Source organism: Corvus hawaiiensis, chromosome 6 (assembly GCF_020740725.1).
Source record: "Corvus hawaiiensis isolate bCorHaw1 chromosome 6, bCorHaw1.pri.cur, whole genome shotgun sequence".
Taxonomy (NCBI): Eukaryota; Metazoa; Chordata; class Aves; order Passeriformes; family Corvidae; genus Corvus; species Corvus hawaiiensis.
Window position 1 is genome coordinate 6,788,478 of NC_063218.1, and position 19,566 is coordinate 6,808,043.

Sequence of the window (19,566 nt, forward strand, 5' to 3'; positions counted from 1 at the left end):
AGCATCCAGTAAAACGATGGAGTACTTTTTCCATGCTGGACTTGAGAGAACTTAAAATCATTTATTCTGCAAATGAGAAATTGAATGCTTCTATGATGGTTTGTTTTGCTGAGAAAGGAACTTTTTTTCACTTGAAATGAAGGCTAAAAGGATCTGCTTTAAATGTGATTCTGCGAAAAAGAAAGAACACATACAACAGACTGCAAAATCCTTGCCCAGCAAACCACCACCACCACCATTAGCTGGCACATCCCTACTTCCCACTCTCACATTAGTGTGGTTTGGCTGGGGTTCTTTCTCTTTTTAAAGAGACATTTCCATGTGGCTGTGTACAACCTTGGTCCTGACTGAGGACTCAAGTTAATTACAGAACAAGTGTGCACATCTCTTTGAGTTCAAACACATGGTACCTCAAAACCAACGGGGAATCCCTGCTTCCCACGACACAGCACTGTGAGGGACATCCAGTGCCTGGAGAGAGCAAGGAGCGAGCAGAAGGAGAACAAGACCCCACAGGGGACACAGAGCCCATCACAAGAGCACCAGGCAACCTGGGCCCTAGAACCCAGCTCAACAGCATCCCTCTCTCACTTCAACTCCCAAACCTTGTGGTCGCTCATCCAAAACGTTGGAAAAAAATGTTTGGGAGTTTCTAGCTCTGGACACAACTCTGATGGGACAGACATGGTTACTCCTAGTTACACACTCCAACTCTCCAAGAGATGGTTCAGGCGTACCCAAATAGTTTTTGCCCAGGCAAAGGCCTGATGGTTTTACAGGAGACTCCTCTCATCCAGTATCTGAGGCAGACATCCTCTCTCACTGCACACAGCCCTACCTGGGCACCCAGGCTGCCCTGGCCTAATGCAAGGTTTCAATCAGGATTCAGCAAGGCAGAGGAAATTAAAAAGGCTGCTTGTGTAATGAAGAGGAAAATGACAGGTTCTTCTGCTTTGGGCATTACTCTTCCCATTCTGAGATAATCCTTCCCTGAGGCATCAGCACCACCTAAGGGCACTCATGGGGCAAGTATTTACTCTTGGCCCTCCCTTCAATATCTCAGATACCTAAGAAAAAAACTAAATTATTCCAAAATTCAACTAGTTTGTAGACAGATGTATCCTTATGCATCGGTGTTTTGATTAAAGTCATTGTAAGGCAAACAAAATTGTATTATTTTACAACAGTGTACTTTTACCTGTTCAGGAATAAAATTTTTTTATTATTTCTCCACATCCTCACCATGTCCAAGGAACAGCAGATCAAGTAAGCCTTGAATTTTCTTCTGTTTCCAATGTTACAAAGTGCTGAGAGTTTAAAAGGCTGAGGGAAAAGTTGAGCTCTCAGAGCAAGCTCAGCCACCGCAGTTTGCCAGCAGCAGCACTTCCCCCCTCTCCCCTGCAGGATAAATGGGCTGGAGCAGAGCTCCCTCCGCTCCTCTGTGCTGGACCCGACTCGTGCTGGTATCAGGGAGCTCCAGTTCCCTGCCCCGCACCTGATACAGCTCCTCTTATACAACAGGTCTGGCCAGTTCCTCTCTGCCTCCTCATTCTGTGACTGAGCAACAAACTTCCCTCGGTTTTCCCCCTTCCCTGATCATCCCACCTTTCCTTGGCACCACCTCGAGAGCTGCCATTAACCCTTAACTTTCAGGTAGGTCTAAGACAACAATCATTGGTCATTTTCTGGTTTTGGGCTTCCTGAGCTCCTAAAAGAAACAAAAAGCAACCCACCAAAAAACAACAACAACAAAAACCAGGAAGTTTATTTTCTCACTGTATGTAATGAACTCATTGAAATCTGTAGGAAGAAGTTTATAACTACTTGAAAATGTTTAGGGGGGACAAAAGAAAAACAAAACAAAACAAAACTGTGACCACAGTAAATGTCTGACTTACAGTACCTGAAACTCCTAATGTTTTCTGAATGTCCATGGGGGAGAATACACAGGAGGTGTACGAAATTCCCACTGGACTGGTATTTCAAAACTAAGCTACTTTTTTATATGCCTAATAAGCAATGCTGATGTCCTTTCTTAAACCAAACTGAAACACAGTATTTCACTCCTATGAAAATATTTAAGAACATTACTGGTACAAAAACTTCTGGATTTATAACTTTCACATATAAACTTTGAAAACTGTAATTCTAGTTTGGTTTTAAAAGTAAATTTTACCTTTATTCTGAGCATAATTCCCTACCTGTAGCTGGAGGAGAACCAACTCAGGCCCTGGCATGTTCAATGGTGACTTCAAAACTTGTCTTAACTTCAGCAAAAAGATGGGCAAAAAATAAACTGAAAATCTCTTTTGAATTAGAATACAAATACAGTCCTTCTGAACATCCTTCAACACAGCAATCAGCCCTTGCTTTTATTAAAATGTTACCACAAAACACACCAGCCAGAGTAACACAAACACTAACACTCATCTCCCTTCACCTCTCAAACACTGAACCTGATTCAGCAATCCTTACTTAATCAGGCAAAGTGCTAATATAATCAAATGAGAATTATTTCTGAGCATCACAAAACCTGGTCTTAATTCTGAAATGCAAGAAAAACTGTTACAAAATGGGGACTGATCCTACGCTTCTTCAAATTTTGGGCCTCTCAAGCCTAGAAGAACTCTGCAGATAGGATCAGGTTATATGTTGATCTGATTTCCACCCACTGTCTCAAAGCTCTAAAACCCAGCAACAAAAGTATCATTTAAAAAAATAAGGATCAGCTTTTCTCTGACTCCACTGCTTTGCTACAGCAAGCACAGACAAAATTTTCTGGTATGGTCTATGGTAAATGGTGTCAGTTGCTTAAGTAGTCAACTTAAGTTATAAACCAAACCAAAAAGGATCCTACTTGAAACTTAAGAGCCTAAACATAGGTCACTAGAAAAAGCAAACATAAACAACATCCCACCAAAAAGGAAACCCTAACACCTTATCCCTTGCTTAGGAATGAAAATTTCACAATTAGTCACTCAAAACTGTATCTCAGAAAATACACCTTTTAACTATGTAAGAAACTATAATAAAAATTTCTTATTTTTACAGACCTCTCCAACTTGACAAGCGTTACCTTCATTACATCCACAAGATATTTCCACAAGATGAATATGAAATTTCCATCAACACAGCACTTCAAATAACATCCTTCCTTTTAACCTGAGTGTTTACTGAAGGTATGTTTAGAAGTCCAGCACCAGCCTACAGTCTAATTCACTTGTCTAACGAGTGAATTATATTCATAACTGGATGGTGATTAACACTAAACAACCCAACACTCACACAAACAGCACAGCAAATCATTCTTTTCAAACTGCCAATCGCTGAGGTCAAAACATTCATGCTTTTAAGTCAAATTACAATCAACTTCCTCCCCACCCATTCTACTATTTCTTATTCATGCATTGACAAAAGCATGGAAGCCACTTCACAAAAAATCATGGGTCTCTTGGAAGAACCTACATTATTTAAAGATCAAACTACTTAAAAACCAAGAGAGGGACAGAGGTTCTTGATTTTTAAAAACAAAATAAAGAGAAAAAAACAACAACCAAAAAACCCTAACCAAACAAAACCCAATCAAATTTAGTTTCCCTTTGTTTTAGATACTTCCTTTTATCCTCTCATAATTTTATCCTTTACAGCACCCCTCAACTAAACCACCTTTAGGTTCAAGCCAAACATTTGTTTTCTATTCCACATTTTTTTCAGAAGTTATCCAGACTAATATAGTGACACTTTGAATTATAAGCAATTTACAGGGGTCAGTTCTAGCCTCTGAGGAAAAGTTAGGTTTAGATTTTAAAACTGTAGTTGTAAAAAAAAAAATTAAAACAAAAAAAAAGAAGTACTGCTTTTCCCTTCCACTGGAATTCAGATTCATGCTAGAGCCCCTCTTTATCTTTCCAAACTATGTTAACGTAATCAAGTATTTCCCAACAAAATATTATCAGCCTCCTTGACACACCACTTCTGACAGCAGCAACAGCACAGGCAAGACAACATTATGAAGGACTTGTAAGAGCTAAAGTTTTTTGGTGGAAGAACCTTGCAGCAATCCTGCTGACACAATCTCTGAGCCTGGCAGTGCTCCTGATTTCTGCTTACCCACCCTGGATCCTCAAGGCAGCCGTGACACGGGAGCCACGGCCATGGTCCGGCACGGGAGGCGGCTCTGCAGCTCCTCGCTGGCTAAAACTTCACTCCAGTTTTCCTGGATAAACACACGCCGGCCAGTCCTTTCATTATCTGCATAATCCCAGCCTCCTTGATTGCTGCACTGTAATACCAGTGCCCCAGTGAGTTTTCTTTCCTAAATTATGGCCACACAGAACATGACCGGGGGTGTGCCAAACAAGATGATTAAGCAGCAAAATACGACAAGGCGTGAGTTGTATTATTAATATTCCTATCTAGCGTTAGCCACAAAAACGAAGGGTTTGTGCAGCCAATAGCAGCTGTGCACAAAGCAAGCTCCTCCACTCCGACTCACCTTCAAAATAAGAGCAACTATTTTTTTTGAGTCATTTTATTCTTAGGTTGCTTCGACACTGAGCTGTATTTCAGCAGTTTACAAATTGCTTCCTTTTTCAAACTCTACCTTGAGACAATGTTGGAGGAAACTCTTAAAAAGGCAGACTCGAATTAGAAGCCTGTATTTTCAGAGAACAAGAGCATAACCATTTTTCAACAAGATATATTGAACAGCGATTCACTGATATAAACATTTCATATATTTAAGAATAGATATAGATAGATATACATATCAAATCTCCATAAATTCCAGATTCATCAGCAAACTGTTTCATTTTTACAAACTCATTGAAAGATAAATCAAAAAGCAAGATTTAAGGAGGTCATATAAAATAATAAAACAGGCAGGAAACCTTAATTTGCTTTCCTTTTTTTTTGGATGTATGAATAGGTAACATATGACAAATTATTGCATGCCACACTACCAAATTAGTACAATAAACACTGAAAGCCCACACAGATGAACTTTTTGATGCCATAAAAGATCACTTCCCAGTGTAGGGATGTGTTGTTCAATACTCCCTAAGACAAGGCATTTGCTCCTGAACTCCTTTCAGCTGGCAATGAGGATCTCCAATGCATGTGGTATCAGCCCTGTCCTCAGCAGTAAACAAAAGAAGGGAGAAAGGGCAGGCAAAGATAGCTGTACTCAGTCAGGAAGTGAGAAAATAGAAGAGCTTAAGCAGGATCACAGTTTAAAAATATTTTAACTCTATGGCCTTTCTTTAACCTGGGGAGGCTTGCTAAAATGTGCTAAGAGAAGAAAAAAGATCTGGTGAAGCAACAAAATGAACTATGGATTTCAGTTAAAAGTCTTTAAAAAAACCCAAAGTACACTACTCTTAGGAGAAAAAATTAATTTTGCATAATGACATCAGGAATTACTGTAATATATTAAAACCCAGAATAATTAATTTAAAAATTTTATTCCTAAAAAAAAATAGAATCTGATTGAAAAGCAAGACTTCATGCTAAAGACAAACCAATGAAGCAACACTGCTCCAGTCTGGATACTTAAATTTCACTAGGCACTTCATCACCTCTAATCAAGACCTTTTTAAATGTTTGTGATAGTCTCATTTTTGAAAAGAAAAAACAGAAATTATTCAATCAGATTTGTTTCTATTAAAATAAAATTAGAGCAATCTTTCAGTTACTTAGCTGTAATAAAAGCAGTGAATCTTAAAGAGTTTGCATAATGTTGTAATTTTTATCTTGTTTTTCCGCAAACCTGACAATAGTAATTTTTTTTTAAGACTGTCATTTTTATGCTGTATTACTCACAAGATACCAATTTAAAGGAATGCTGAGAAATAAAAAGAGTCAGATTAAAAGCAGCCATTAATTCTCAATGCCCAGCTGGAGACATCCCAATTTTTCTGAATGTTTACTTAGTGCTGGGTGGTGTTTAGGACTAGCTCCCACCAAGTTCACTTGCACTTTGAGTCATCATCCATTCTGTAATTCACCACCCCGTGTCTCAGGCTGAGCAGCAAAAGCAGCAAGCGAGCAGTTCTCAACAACTAGCAGCGATTCACCCAACATATACAGAGCAGAGGAAACAGCAGAGGCTAATTCCTCCAAGGAAACATCCCACTAGTCTAACTCATGAAAGCCTCACTTTTCTTCCCAAATTCCTTACTGCCTTTCCAACAACTTTCATAGCTTCTAAAGTGGGAAAAGCTAGGGTCTTAGAGCTGCAGATTTAGGAAACTGCAAGCTGAAAGGGGCTACAAAAGCAGGCAGTTTAACCTGAATGAAAACCGTCCCTAAGATATCCTACAGAAGCAACCCTCCACGAATTAATCTGGTAATGTGTGCTCAGCTACAATGTAACTTTCCAAATCAAGTCACGACTTTTAGGAAACTCACAGAGAATTTATCATCCATTTCAACAGCTCCTGCCAGCACAGACTTTTCCTCACTATTAAAACCACATGGTTCCTGCCTTAGCTGACAGCATCAGTTCTTCTATTTAACCAGTATTTTCTCCCCATAAGACACTATGACCATATCTGTCCAGAAGCCTTTTAATAAACTATTCAAACTGATTTTTGAATTGCATAAGGCATTTTCTCTGGGTCTTCGATCATTTAATGGGTCTGCATCTCTCTTATCCTCCTACTGCTCCTGCAAGTATGGCTATGATGCATCCTCATATTGATTTTACCAGAGCCCCAGCCAGAACTAACAACGATGCCTCCATCACACCTCAGAGGAAACAAATCACCCTCATCTGCTCCGTGAGAATGACACATGTACACTCTGGTTAATAACAGATGCTAAAATGCCTGATCATTCTTAATTATGATAACCCTATCTAGCTGTTACACATAGAGTAATCTTCTGCTGTCTCAGAACTCAGCCTAATTTGGGCTGGTGTTCACAGACAAAGCAAAAAGCTGACCTAGGGCACAAACACTACCCTTGACAAACAGCATGGGACCGCTAGGGGAGTTCTAAAGTAACCAGTTCATGTGGGCAAACATGCACACTTTTAGAAATAGATTTTTTAAAATTCTGAAAAAAAACCCTGAAATTTAAGAAACTGTATATAGCAATTTTAGTCACATTACTGTATAGTACAGTAGCAAAAGAAAAAAGTAAGCAAACAACCAAGAATGTATTTGTGAAAACTGAAAACTGCTTTCTCTCAGAAGCAGAACTAGCAGGCAAGATAGATCAACACAGACCCTCTGAAAAATCTCTTGTCACTTCTTTGCCTCACCTTAAAAGTGAATAATATTATTTTTCCTTTCATGTAATTTTGAAGAAGTCTCCTAGGTTTTAGTTAAATTTGCCTACAATGAAATGATCATTTCTAGAATAAGTAGGCCATGGAAAACTCAATTTTCCATTTAGATTCAAACAAGAGATTGTCATTCATTTGAATATTATTTTGTGGCTCAATGTGAACTTTGAGTGCGACATGCTGAAAAGATAATGTTTTTCCCTGGTTTCTATAGCACCTGCTAGAAGCTTCAGGCACACAAAATCAAACCTATTCCAAAGGTACAAAACATTAATCACCTCTTTTGACATTTTTCAGGTTAAGTATCAAATGTGCTCTACTGGAAATGCTTTGTTACCCACACGTGTGCAAACCTCTGCTTCTGAAGGAAAACTATCTCCCTTGAAGTTAACTATTTAGTAACCTGGCACAGAGATCCTCTCATCAACTCTCCTCATGGAACAGGTCATAAAGGCAGCCCCACTTAGAAATTAATTTGAAGTTCATACTCCCTGTTTAAATCAACTACCCTGGTCCTGAGCAATGGATTCCTTAGGCCTTTTCTCTGTTTCACTCAGGCTGCACAACAGCTTCTCACAACTTTTATCTCCCCTCTCCATCGCTAAAAGAGAGAAAAAAAAAAAAAAACAAAAAAAAAGCCAGGATAGCTCATTTCATGTGTCCCACATAGCATCTCACAGGTCAGAAATGAAACAGCTAAAGAACTTTTAAACTCTGGCTCAGCAACAAGGTGAGAAACCAGAGCAGTTCCCAGGACTATCTAACCTGCAGAGGAGGCTTGTGCAGGGATGAAGAAAACTTCCCCTCTTTGGATCACCCCGGGAGCGCTACACACACCCAAGAGAAATCCAGGCCCAGTCCTACCACCTCAGTTATGGTGCTCCCAAAAGCTGCAGCACAAAATAAAACCTTTAGGTAAATTTTCATTGTGTTATAGCCTTGAAAAACATTAGTAGTAACCCTGAGTTTTCTGAAAACTTCAGAAAACAACACTCCACAGCTTTCAGCTTAACTTACATAATCACAATCAGAAACGGTATTGCTCTCTTTGAAAATCAAGTTCAAAATGTTGCATAAACTGGCATAAAAAAAAACCAAAAAAAAATTTAAGACAGGTGGGAAGACAAAGTAGGGCTTGGGGTTGGATTTCTTTTGCCCTCTCATCAAGATTAGCAGATTTTTTTACTCAACATGAACAGCAAATCACATCCAGACAGTAAGTACATTTTTAAACTGAACAACCTCTGTCATATTTGTCCCAGTAATTCTTCCAGTCATTAAATGTCTCTTTTTTTCAGGCAAACCTACTAAACAGCTGCTTAATATTTTCAAGTAGTTTTGGTCCAGGTAGCATCTGCCAACCTCTGAGCTACATTTAGCATCCTCCCACAGTTGAAGCCTAACAGACTTCTCTATTGAGACTTAAATCAGCAGCCTCTTTGTCTCCATGCAACTGCTCTTTTACTGAAAATGGTATGGCAGTACAGAGAGCACAATATGAATCTAAGCAGTGAAGCTGGGAGAAAACTTCTTGTTGCCTGAAAAGAAAAAAAAAAAGTGAAATCCCACTTACTTCCTCACTGGAAAAAGTAAAATGCAGGCCCTTCCTCCCTGCAGCCATATGGATGCCATCACAGTGGTAAATGCAGGTGGCAAAACAGACATTTCAGTGTTCAGAATCACTCACAGCCCTGTCAGCCAGTTCCCATCCCTTCCCAGGAATGGATCAGATGGAATAATTTTTAAGGGCCTGTACCAGACAGGGCCATGTTTTACATGGTACCTTTTTTTTTCCCCTATAAAGGAAATCTCTACTCAGGCAAATAAGCTTCCCCGCAATTTACATCTCCTCACAGGATTCTCCTAAATTTTACACGTATATTATACTGAAATTCCACACTAACTTTTTTCTTCTGTTTAGTATTAGAAGAATGTGGGTTTTTTCAGTATTATGCATGTTGTTGTAAGAACAAACATTGGGACTGATGAGCTGGATTTACTTAATATTGCAGATCATCTTGCTTCTTCTAAAATATGAAACCAGGAATATTTGTGTTTAATGCCAACTACTTAAAACAAAACAAACAAAAGACCCAGAAATACCTGTGGACTTTGAACCCAGGCCTGCTATGCAGTGTGGCTTCATTAAAAAAAAGACTGTTCTGTGCAAGCCTGCCATTTGAAATGATAATTATCCTCACTCCCCAAACACCTTATAAAATCAGATTATTTATCACTAGGTGAAATGACAAATCCATCATCCCCTAACAAATGGTACCTAATACCTTTATTAGACAAACACAGACACCTGACCTTTGATAATTTGTTCTATTTAAGGATCTTCAAGTGCTGTCAGTTACCAAAACATACAAAAGCAACACTTATGGGGGGGGGGGGGGGGGGAGGGAGGGAAATAATCAGCTGTATTTACATCTAACACTCCAGTACCTAATACTCTATCCAAAATTCGCACACAAAAACAACCAGTCTGTGGTTAAATAAATAAAACAAAAACCATACAAAAATCAAACAACTCCTGAGACTTTTGATATCTGACCGCTGATGACTGGTCTTCCCTATTCTCCTACCTTAAAATATATAGTTTATCAAGTCCATCAAAAGTCCAACCCCGAATAATTTTGTTAATTTTGCCTATTAATACATGTAGACTACAGACAGTTTTTTTCAGGGGTTTTTCTCCTTCCATTACTCTAAGGAAGCAATCCCACAGAAGCTCTTTGTGCAATCCTTGAGAAAACCAGCATCCCAAAGTGTCAAAGCCACACTAAACAATCCCAGGACACGCTCATTTCTCTCAGGACAGGCTTCAAGACACGTGTGTGAATGCACACACCCCCTCCTTGAACCCAAGGCTAAATTTGCTCACGTTAATGCATCCACTCACTCCCAAGTGGTCAGTGCTGAGAAATGTGCACTCTGGTTTCTGCCTTAGTCATGCACACAAAGGTAAACATTTTGAAGTTCAATTCAACTTCACACAAGAACAATAAAGAATTAAGAGAAAATAAATCAATTCCTTTCGCTTAATACTACACTGCATGTTTAAGATTAGCCAAGTGGGAAATTTCATCTTTATCTTATTTCTAGAGATGAAATGCTACAAAACCTCTTTGTTACTTATTATTTGTTCATTCCATAGGCATGAAAATATGAGTAGTGTTTATTTTTTTAACTAGTCATTTCTTTTATCTGTTATTTGCCAAAATCTAGCAATACCGACCTCAGAAGCAAATTTAATCTTTCCAAACTTTATAACCTTAGATGCTATCTATCACACTATATTCTTCCCTATTCCAAAGATTTAGTTCTATAGGAGAGAAAGTGGATTAAAGACATATTGAGGATTATAGATTATGCAGTTAGAACAAACACGGGCAAGTATTTCAAATAGCTGACCCTCCAGAAAGGAATCACATTCTGTTCTCGAGATGATATATAAAAATAGAAAGCACATTCCACTAGGAAAATATTTACTTAATAATTTATCATTTACGAACTACTACTGCACAAATGAAAGTACAAAAGACAGCATATTGAAATCCACGTGAAGATATATATGCAATGATTACAACACAGCTTCAATTTCAATTGTGATTGGATTTACAAAGTTTACTCTATTCCAGCATGAATCACACTTCAGTTTTCCCTCAAAGTCCTACGTTCAAAACGGATTCCAATTTTTTTGGATAGAAGAGGCTGACACACACAGTGCTGCCAAAAAGTCTAGAAATAAAAGGATAAAAATCTCCAAGTATCCAACTGGAAAGAAATGCCAGTGAGATATAAGAATCAATTTAGTCCAGATATTAATAACTTCCTTAATGATCCAATGATTAAAATAGCATATAGATAACATCTTCTGAGGATATTAAATAGAGAACTTTGAGTAGCAGTGAAGTCAGAAATAATACAAAGGAACCTAAGCAAATTCCTTACACAGCCAGAAAATAATGTGAGGTTCAGTGTGGAAAAACATCAGCTAATACATCTGGGAAAAATAATCCCAAATATAGATATTCAATATGGACAAGAAACCTGGGAAACAACAATGCAGAAAAAACTGCATTAACCACAAATGCAGCAAGAGTGAAAAAAAAAAAAGAGAGGGAGGGAGCATCTGTCCAGCCACTGAATCTAGTAATGGGGGGAAGGCTGAATTACTTCCATTCACCCATTTGACAGCTCTCCCAAAATGAAGTACATGGGGGTGGATGCTCTGTTCCACTCTTGGCTGCAGCTCTGGACATGAGATAGGTCCTGTTCCTTGAGATATTTAAAACTACAGGGGCAAAAAATACTATCAAGTACTGAGTGCTTTAGCCTAAAAGACCAACTGCAAACAAAAAAAAAAAGACTCTGAATTTTTTATTGTATATGATGTGGTGTTATAGAGCTTTTTTGTTATATTTGATATATCAGAGCTCTTTAATCCAGAAGTATAATACTTCTCCAAAAGCAAATAAACATGAAAATATGCTCATTTCCAAACCATTTGCTTTTTATTGACCATGAAGTTTTGGCACATCTCACCACAACTGAAATCACTTTGACGATTTTGGCTCTCAAATGAATTTTTGCCATAGTGCAATGCCTGTTCACATTGGGAACAACTGTACAAAACAAGGGAAGACAAACCAACACTGCACTCGTGTCAAATGAGGTCATCTCAGAATCTATATGAAGGGAATGGCAATCCTCCTCTCTGCAAAGTCCTTGATTAGTAGTTTCTGCAACAGGAATGATTGTTCCTTACCAAGGAGGAAATAAGAGAAACTTGCTTAGGGATACTTCAAAACCTGCTTCTAGCCATTTACCTGTTTTTCCAGATATTATGGCATTTTTCATTATAAGAACATCCCAAAAACTTAAGAAAAATAGTTTTACATTGCTAATGGAAATTAGAATATCCCCAATTCCATTATACTCTCTCAGAATCAGCTCAGAAGCATATACAGAAATTCTAGGTATTATTTGGGTTTGTAGGTTGCTTTTTCTGCTGTGAGTGTGGGGATGTTCCCATCAAGAGCGTTAACTGGAAAATTCTGTCCCACTTGAGATTATGGGATACCTGAACCAAAGCTTAAACTCAGCCCTTCTTGCCCATGAAGCAAGAGCTTCAAATGCTGTTTGTTGAACTTGACTGAGCACATTATGGATGTGGTAGTTAGGGACAAACAGGACAGTAAAAGAACAGGAAGAGGAACAGACTTGTCCTGAGAAATTCAACACATTTCTCTTGCCACTGGAATCTCCTACAGTTAAAAAGAGACAAAATATTAAAAGAGAGATTCTGACAAGATCATTGATTCTGTGGCTTTTAAGAAAAAGACAGAATCTGTTTTATTTATTACTTGGGACACATGTTTGTTCTTCCTGAAATTAAAGAAGAGTGAGAAATTTCACTCTGTGACCTGAAATTTCACAGTTAATGGGAGAATGGAGTAAACATAACCTCAAGTACTTTGCTCCTCTCTCCTTCCTTGCCACGATTCCCGCTGACTCATGGCAATGAAGTGTTTAGAATTTTTCCAGGAGCTTTTTCACTGCCTGGCTTATGCCTAACCCACAGTATAGAACTCATTTGCTCATTTCTCTAATATTAGGAGACTCACAGCAGCTCTTTTTACTTGTGACTAAAGAGATTTAATCTGGAAGCTCAGACCATATACTAAAGCAATTCACAGCAATGGACACTTCTTCTGAGATTATGGTATCCAAAATATAGGCTAACAACCACCCTGAAATGCTGACTTCTTCTTGAAGATCTTCTAAAAAGCCCTGCATCCCAACCCTCTCCCACATATATAATGGATCTGGCTCCCATATCTTTGTCATCCAACCACACCACACTGCTGTTCCAAGAGCCAAGCCCAGGTGCCACAACTCTAGTAACAGTCTCCATCACTTAAGGCACACAATTTTGGAGCTGCTCTTGTCAGAGGGACTAATAACCACTTATTTCCATCATCCTTCCTAGTCCTAAAAAGAGAAACTGGAGCAGCATCTAGTCCTGAGTAAAATACTTTTACAAGTCTGGGTTTAGTCAAAAACAGATAGAGATTTTTACTAAGATTTCCTATTAAACACAAATCGCAGCAGTGGCTATTTTTCTCTCTCTCTGCCTCACCTTTTCATCCCTTCTGCACTTTTTGAAGATGAGTAGAAATTTCAACCACTGCAGTTTCTTAGGACCGGTGAAGAAGAAGGTTTTGTTTCCTAACAAGCAGGAGAGGGGGGGAAAAAGCAAGAAATACTCATGAGAGTGCATGGGGGAGAAAGGAAAAGGAAAATTATTGCATGAATAACAGCTATGAAAGACTGTCTTGCAACAAGGTCTGATTACTGCAACAGAGGCAGGATGGAGCTAGTGTGTTCTTCCCAGGGTGGATCTCAGCCCTGACAGGTCTAGTCTTGTCTCCAGAAGTGCACACAACCAACCACTGTAACACATGGATGGAGCTGAAGATGAGCAGACTATATTTTTCTGTATAAATACAGCTAATTTTATTTTATTGAGTTTGTCAATAACCTCTGCAATCCCCTGCACCTGGGACACGCGAGTTTTATCACCCTCGTGTGGAAAAATACATAATCATAGCCATCAGAGGGTGCAAGAAGAAAAAGAAGTGGGAGTAAGGAAGGCAGTGATAAGGAACAAGCAAAGAAGAAAACAGGAGAAGTATGGGCTGGGTGAAATAAAGGGAAAGTAAAGGAGAACCAAGATGACACAGTACCACCTCAACTTCTTCAAAAAGCTATCCCAAAAATGTTATTTGAAAACACCAAGAGAGCAAGCTGCCAAATTTACTCTCCCTTGGTAACACTGACAATATTCAACAAGTAAGTTTTGTTCTCTACAGCTTTGATTCAAGTACTGTCTCAGCTGTAATCACCATCTTTTGCATTTTTGTTTCCACATAGATGGGAAAACATATTCTCTATAAACAGTTTTGAGCAGTTAACCTTACGTGAAATCAGAAAACACTAAATAGGCTTTTTAATTTATACGGAGACTGCATATAACATCTATGTCCTGCTGTTGGAATGTGAAAGTGGAGAGCACGTGAGTGAAACATGCCAAGAAAACTAACAAAAGTTTATGCATTCACAGTACATCCTACTGGGTAATATAAAGGAAAAATAAAAACATTTAATTCCTCTAAAATCTGAAATCATCCTTCCCTCAGTTTCTGATTATCCACGGTATCAATGTGTAATATGAGAAATTTAACTTGCAGTAGATTTCCTTTGCAACATAATCTATATGACGAAAGCATTGAAAGCAACAGACAAATTCGCTATCACCTACATTGTAAAACTTGAAAATACAACTTCAGTACAAGCACATGCAAAAAAAAAAAAAGCCAAGGAAGTCATAACAACACTAAACTCATGACACTGCAAAGAAGCACAGAAATCCCAAAAAACAAAAGCACAACTCAGACTAGGTAGATATATCACGAGCACTATGAAAAGATACATTACACACAAGGTATCCCTAAAGCTTCCTGAAAACCTTCCAGGAATCCCACAGAAAACTACAGACCACATCCAACACAAACTACAGATACTACTTCTTAATGACACTAAACATTTTTTCTGATACTCCTCAAAGAGTTAGAAACTCATTAACAATTCTAATGACAGATCTCCTTAACCTTATGATAAAAGAATATTCAAAGAAATGCTTCCTCCATTACCCAAACTACATTCATGCCCAGCCACCCTTCACAATGAAAAGCATAAAATGGATAACCATGCAACTTACATTCACTTCATTGTTTTAATCAAAATCTGACAGCAAAGAACTTCTCCAGACAACACACAATTTCAACTTAACCTTATTCTTCATGATGGTACCTGATTTTTCAGAATAAAAATTGCTGTAACTAAGTGCTTTATCGTATCTCCTACTGGCAGTCAAGTTCTCAAACTGGTACTTTTACCAGCAGGGGCACACAGGAGTCAGCATTTATTTATCACCCCTGAGATACCACTGATGGTTTACTTCAGCTCCTACAAAATACCATCAAGTAAGGACAGCTGAATCTGCAATTCATGATTTGCAGGAGATACACCTTTTTCAATTCATAAAAATCTTTAGAAACACCCTAATTATGCACAAACTTTTGTAATCCTAACAGCAGACTGCTTGTCTCCACATCTCTTCTAACTCAGTCAGTTCTGAAGTCCAACATTAAGGTATTAAAACAAGCTCTTCAGCTCGGGGAACACAAGAAGCTGCTGTTACAGAAGAGCTGGCACCATGTCCAACAATGTAAAACAGACTTTACAGCAATCTGATATTTTAATTTTTCTTTTAGGAAGCTACCCAGAAACGATCCATTTCACTTTTTTGCTTTCTGCCCATTTAACCAGTTACAGCAACTCTGCTATGTTATCTTCCTTCTCTGCCTCAGATTCTTGCAGATGCTACAGGAAGGACCTTGCACTTCACACACAAGGAAAATACCACAGTTAAGAATCTGTCATACATATTGGAAAGGAAGACAGCAGTAAACACCAATAAAGGGAATAAATACAAAATAATGATCCTTTTTAATAAAATGTATTAAAAATGTTAAAGTGTTTTAAAATAAAATCTTATATACTTTGTTTTCAAGCAAAAAAAATAGTTAATATCAGACATATTGTGACTTGAAAAATAAACTTCATACAGGAAATTCAAAAATACACGAATACTGACATGTATAATTTTGAAAATATACATACTCTTAGATTTGTTTAATATAACAATTAGAAAAAATTACTGCTGAAAAACCTTCCATAACCGTGGATGATTATTACTCCTGATCCCTTTTTAGTCTGACTTCAAGACTTCGTTGAAAACAGACGAAGTTTACAATAACTAAGGGCAGAAAAGTATTTTACACTGATTCTTTGGACAGCTGCCTTATCTTTCGAAATGCTTGATTAAGATCCTCAGACTGTAGCTGCACTATTTTTTACTTTAAGCAGAAAACCACAGACACAGAAACTATCAACCCTACATGAATATCCACCAGCATTTCAGATCTGCTGAATTAATGTTTGAGAGGACACAGGATCAAGCACATCACTAAAATCAGAAGGAGGTCGAATGTTTCTAACAATCTGTTTTACACTGTGGCCCCACAGACACTTGTCTCAGCAGATGAGAGGCTGCACTTGGCTCAAGAACTTCTCAAAGAAGTTTTGCCACCAGAAAAAACCCTCCTGTCACTGCACCTGCAACCAGACTGACACAACCAGGGAGGTTTCAAAGGAAGAGGAATCAGATCCTGCTGGAAGAAGATTCTAGAATTTTTCTAATGGGTTTACCTTAACCTTTTATGAAGCAAAGCGTGCCCATTTGCTGATACTTGTGAATTATACAGTTACCAAGATCACAGTAATCCATAAATACCCACCCTACCAAAACTCACTGAACTTCCCAAGTCCTCTCCTCTGTTACTAAGGATTTTTGCCTGATTAAGCCAAAGAAACAGTAATAACTTGAATGAAAAAACTGTAGGTGAAAGGAAGTTACCCTGAACCTAAAAATAGTTGCGTGTCCTCCTCCCACTCCCCAGAAAGCATTAATGAAAGTGCTCTTTTCTCAAGGAGGCAGTAGCTTACAATGGATGAATGTGAAAGGACTGCTGCCTTACTATAAAGCTCTACCAGTAGAAGCAATATCCCATTTTAAAAACAGAAGAGAAAATTAAATAAACTCAAAATGTAAACTTTATATAAGACATTAACTATATCTATAGCTTATTTATATATATAGATATATTCTACACATGTATTATACCCAAACACAGATAAATACACACATAATTCCAGAGATATGGTAAATGTGCTCTTTCCCAACAGTAAAGCTCCATAACATAATCAATTATAAAGGCAGCACTATACTTCAACAATCATGTGCACTATACAAAAATAATTGCTTGGCTGAACCAGAACTTGTATTTGTTGAAGGTACTTCAGGAAAGGAATATAAAGGAGGTACTTATTACAGAAACAGGAGGTTTTATTACAGACCCATAGGGTTACAGTTGGGCACAGAAAGGAAAATGGCAATATTATTAGAGCGATAAGTATTAATGGGAAATGTTATAAAGACATACTGTACAAGTAGACCGAAACCAAAAGTTTTTCAGGATTATGGCCAGGTTGGATGGGGCTTTGAGCAACCTGGTCTGTGGAAGGTGTCCCTGTCCATGGCAGGGGGTTGGAATGAGATGATCTTTAAGGTCCCTTCCAACCCAAACCATTCTGTGACTCTGTGATTCTATGATAAAGTCTAAACAGCCTGCAGAAAATTATCAAGTTTTAGACTCAGTCTTGTGAATAATACAGAAAGACGTTTTATGTCATTACAAATTACTTCACTTTAAAAATTATTAAAAAAAAAAAAAGAAAGAAAAGGAAAAGGTGGGAATCATCATCATTGAACACTTCCAGAAGCCAGACTGAGAAATTCCGGAAGTAAAACAATTACACTGGAGGCTTCAAAAGCAAAGCAAAACAAAACAAAACGACCTTCCCCCAAAAAAAGAAAAAATAACCCGCCACTATCCTGACCATAGGAAAACTGCCAGTCCTGGAGAGACTCAGAAATGAATGCAGAGCACTGACTGGAAACATTTGAAGATAGGGGGTAAAGCTGAGAGAATTCCTCACCAACTACACCAACTACACTTTCACTCAAGGAAAGATAGTTAAGTTAAAGAAAGTTAAGATGGGAGGGTATTTCTTTCACTTAACTTGAAGTCAGCATTTCTAAGCCTGCCCATTCTCTACAAATGTTGCCCTACAAAACTACATTCTTCCAAATGCTGGAGACAGTAACAAGCAATCAGAAAAAAAAAAAAAAAAAAAAAAAGGCCAGAATGTAATTAGTGTATTGCCCTTTCTAAAACACCATCAAACAAATACTTTTTAGAAACAACCAGAAACCTTCAAGATTACTGGAAAAAAAATACTCTACAACCAACGAATGTTAACAAATTAAAATGAAAGTGTATAGTCAAAAACCTACTGACAAGAGCACAAAGAAAGTGAAGAAATTTATTACTTATGACTACAACATCGTACATATTCATAAATGAAATACTAAATGGGCTAAGTCCTTCCTTTTGAGATTGTGGCCCTGTTCCCAAATCTTATACAGAGATGGCCTATTAAGTCCAGATTTATATCAACCAGAATGGGCACAAAATTCCTAGAAGTAGTTCCAAGATTCATCACCGATTATGTACGTGCAGCACAAACCAAGTTCCAGTGTTTCTTCCATGCAATAAATTAGGAGACCTAAGATCTATTTCTAATTCTGTAAATAAAGCTGAATTTTATTTTGGGAAATCATAACCACTATGACCCTAAATTCCTGTTTATATATTAGGAGAAAGCATTTAGCTTAGTGATCTTATTAACAGTTTACTGATATTTCTATAACTGATATCTGTAAAACATTCCAAATTTCTCAAATGAAGAGCAGCATAGACAAGATAAACAGGCAGCTCTCATAGAAGCCCACAGAAAACAGCAGCTCTTTCTTCTTCTACAATTCAAATCATAACTATTTGCCATATGAACAGTTTTAGGTGGCATCTATAGGTCTGAAAAGGCCAGACTTTGTTAGGATAAAGGAATATTTTAAAAATTCAAAAGTAACCTCATTTGAACAAGAAGGTGCACATCTTGCAGTTCTCAGTCAAGAGTCTTTTCAAATTGTTTGGATTTTCTACTATTTAGGAACTTCAACATTTGACCTATAGATAAGACTCATAAGAAAAGCTTATAATAAAATCTCAGCTATAGGGAAATAATTTAATGATCAAAAGCAAATAGCAAGTGGAAAGAGATTTTTCCTTTTTTGACTATGCAATGCTCTTTTGTTGCCACTACACCAATTCTTTAATGCCATGGAAACTATCTGATAAATGTATTAGAAGCTCAATAAACTTCATAATACCGAGGTAGCAAAGCAATTGGTATTGTTGACAGAGAACTTCTGCTCTGAGCGCTTATTTTAAGGAGGAAAAATAATCTAAAAATAAAAATCATACTTCGAAATGTTTTCAACAAAAACATACAATAGTTGCAGAGAACATGAAAGTAACCTACACTAATTATATTAAATCATTGGAAAATGTGGAAGGATGACGGGAAAGAAAACACACCTTGAATTACAAAAATGGGATACAAATGATTTAACAATTAACAGTCTCGCTTTTGTATGGTTTGCTTTGCCTAACTTCTGTATT

General features: G+C 37.7%; 1 protein-coding gene across 3 annotated transcripts in view; it reads right to left on the bottom strand.

The window, feature by feature from the left end:
* The window catches only part of PPP2R5E (protein phosphatase 2 regulatory subunit B'epsilon), a 74,206-nt gene that overhangs the window by 47,022 nt on the left and 7,618 nt on the right, over positions 1 to 19,566 (bottom strand). The window contains exon 1 of one of the 3 annotated variants that reach the window (XM_048307711.1): positions 4,115 to 4,220. The exons of the other annotated variants lie outside the window; for them this stretch is intronic. The gene's annotated coding sequence lies outside the window, so the exon portion shown is untranslated. Of the gene's footprint in view, positions 1 to 4,114; positions 4,221 to 19,566 lie in introns of those variants that run through there. 3 annotated transcript variants of the gene reach the window in all.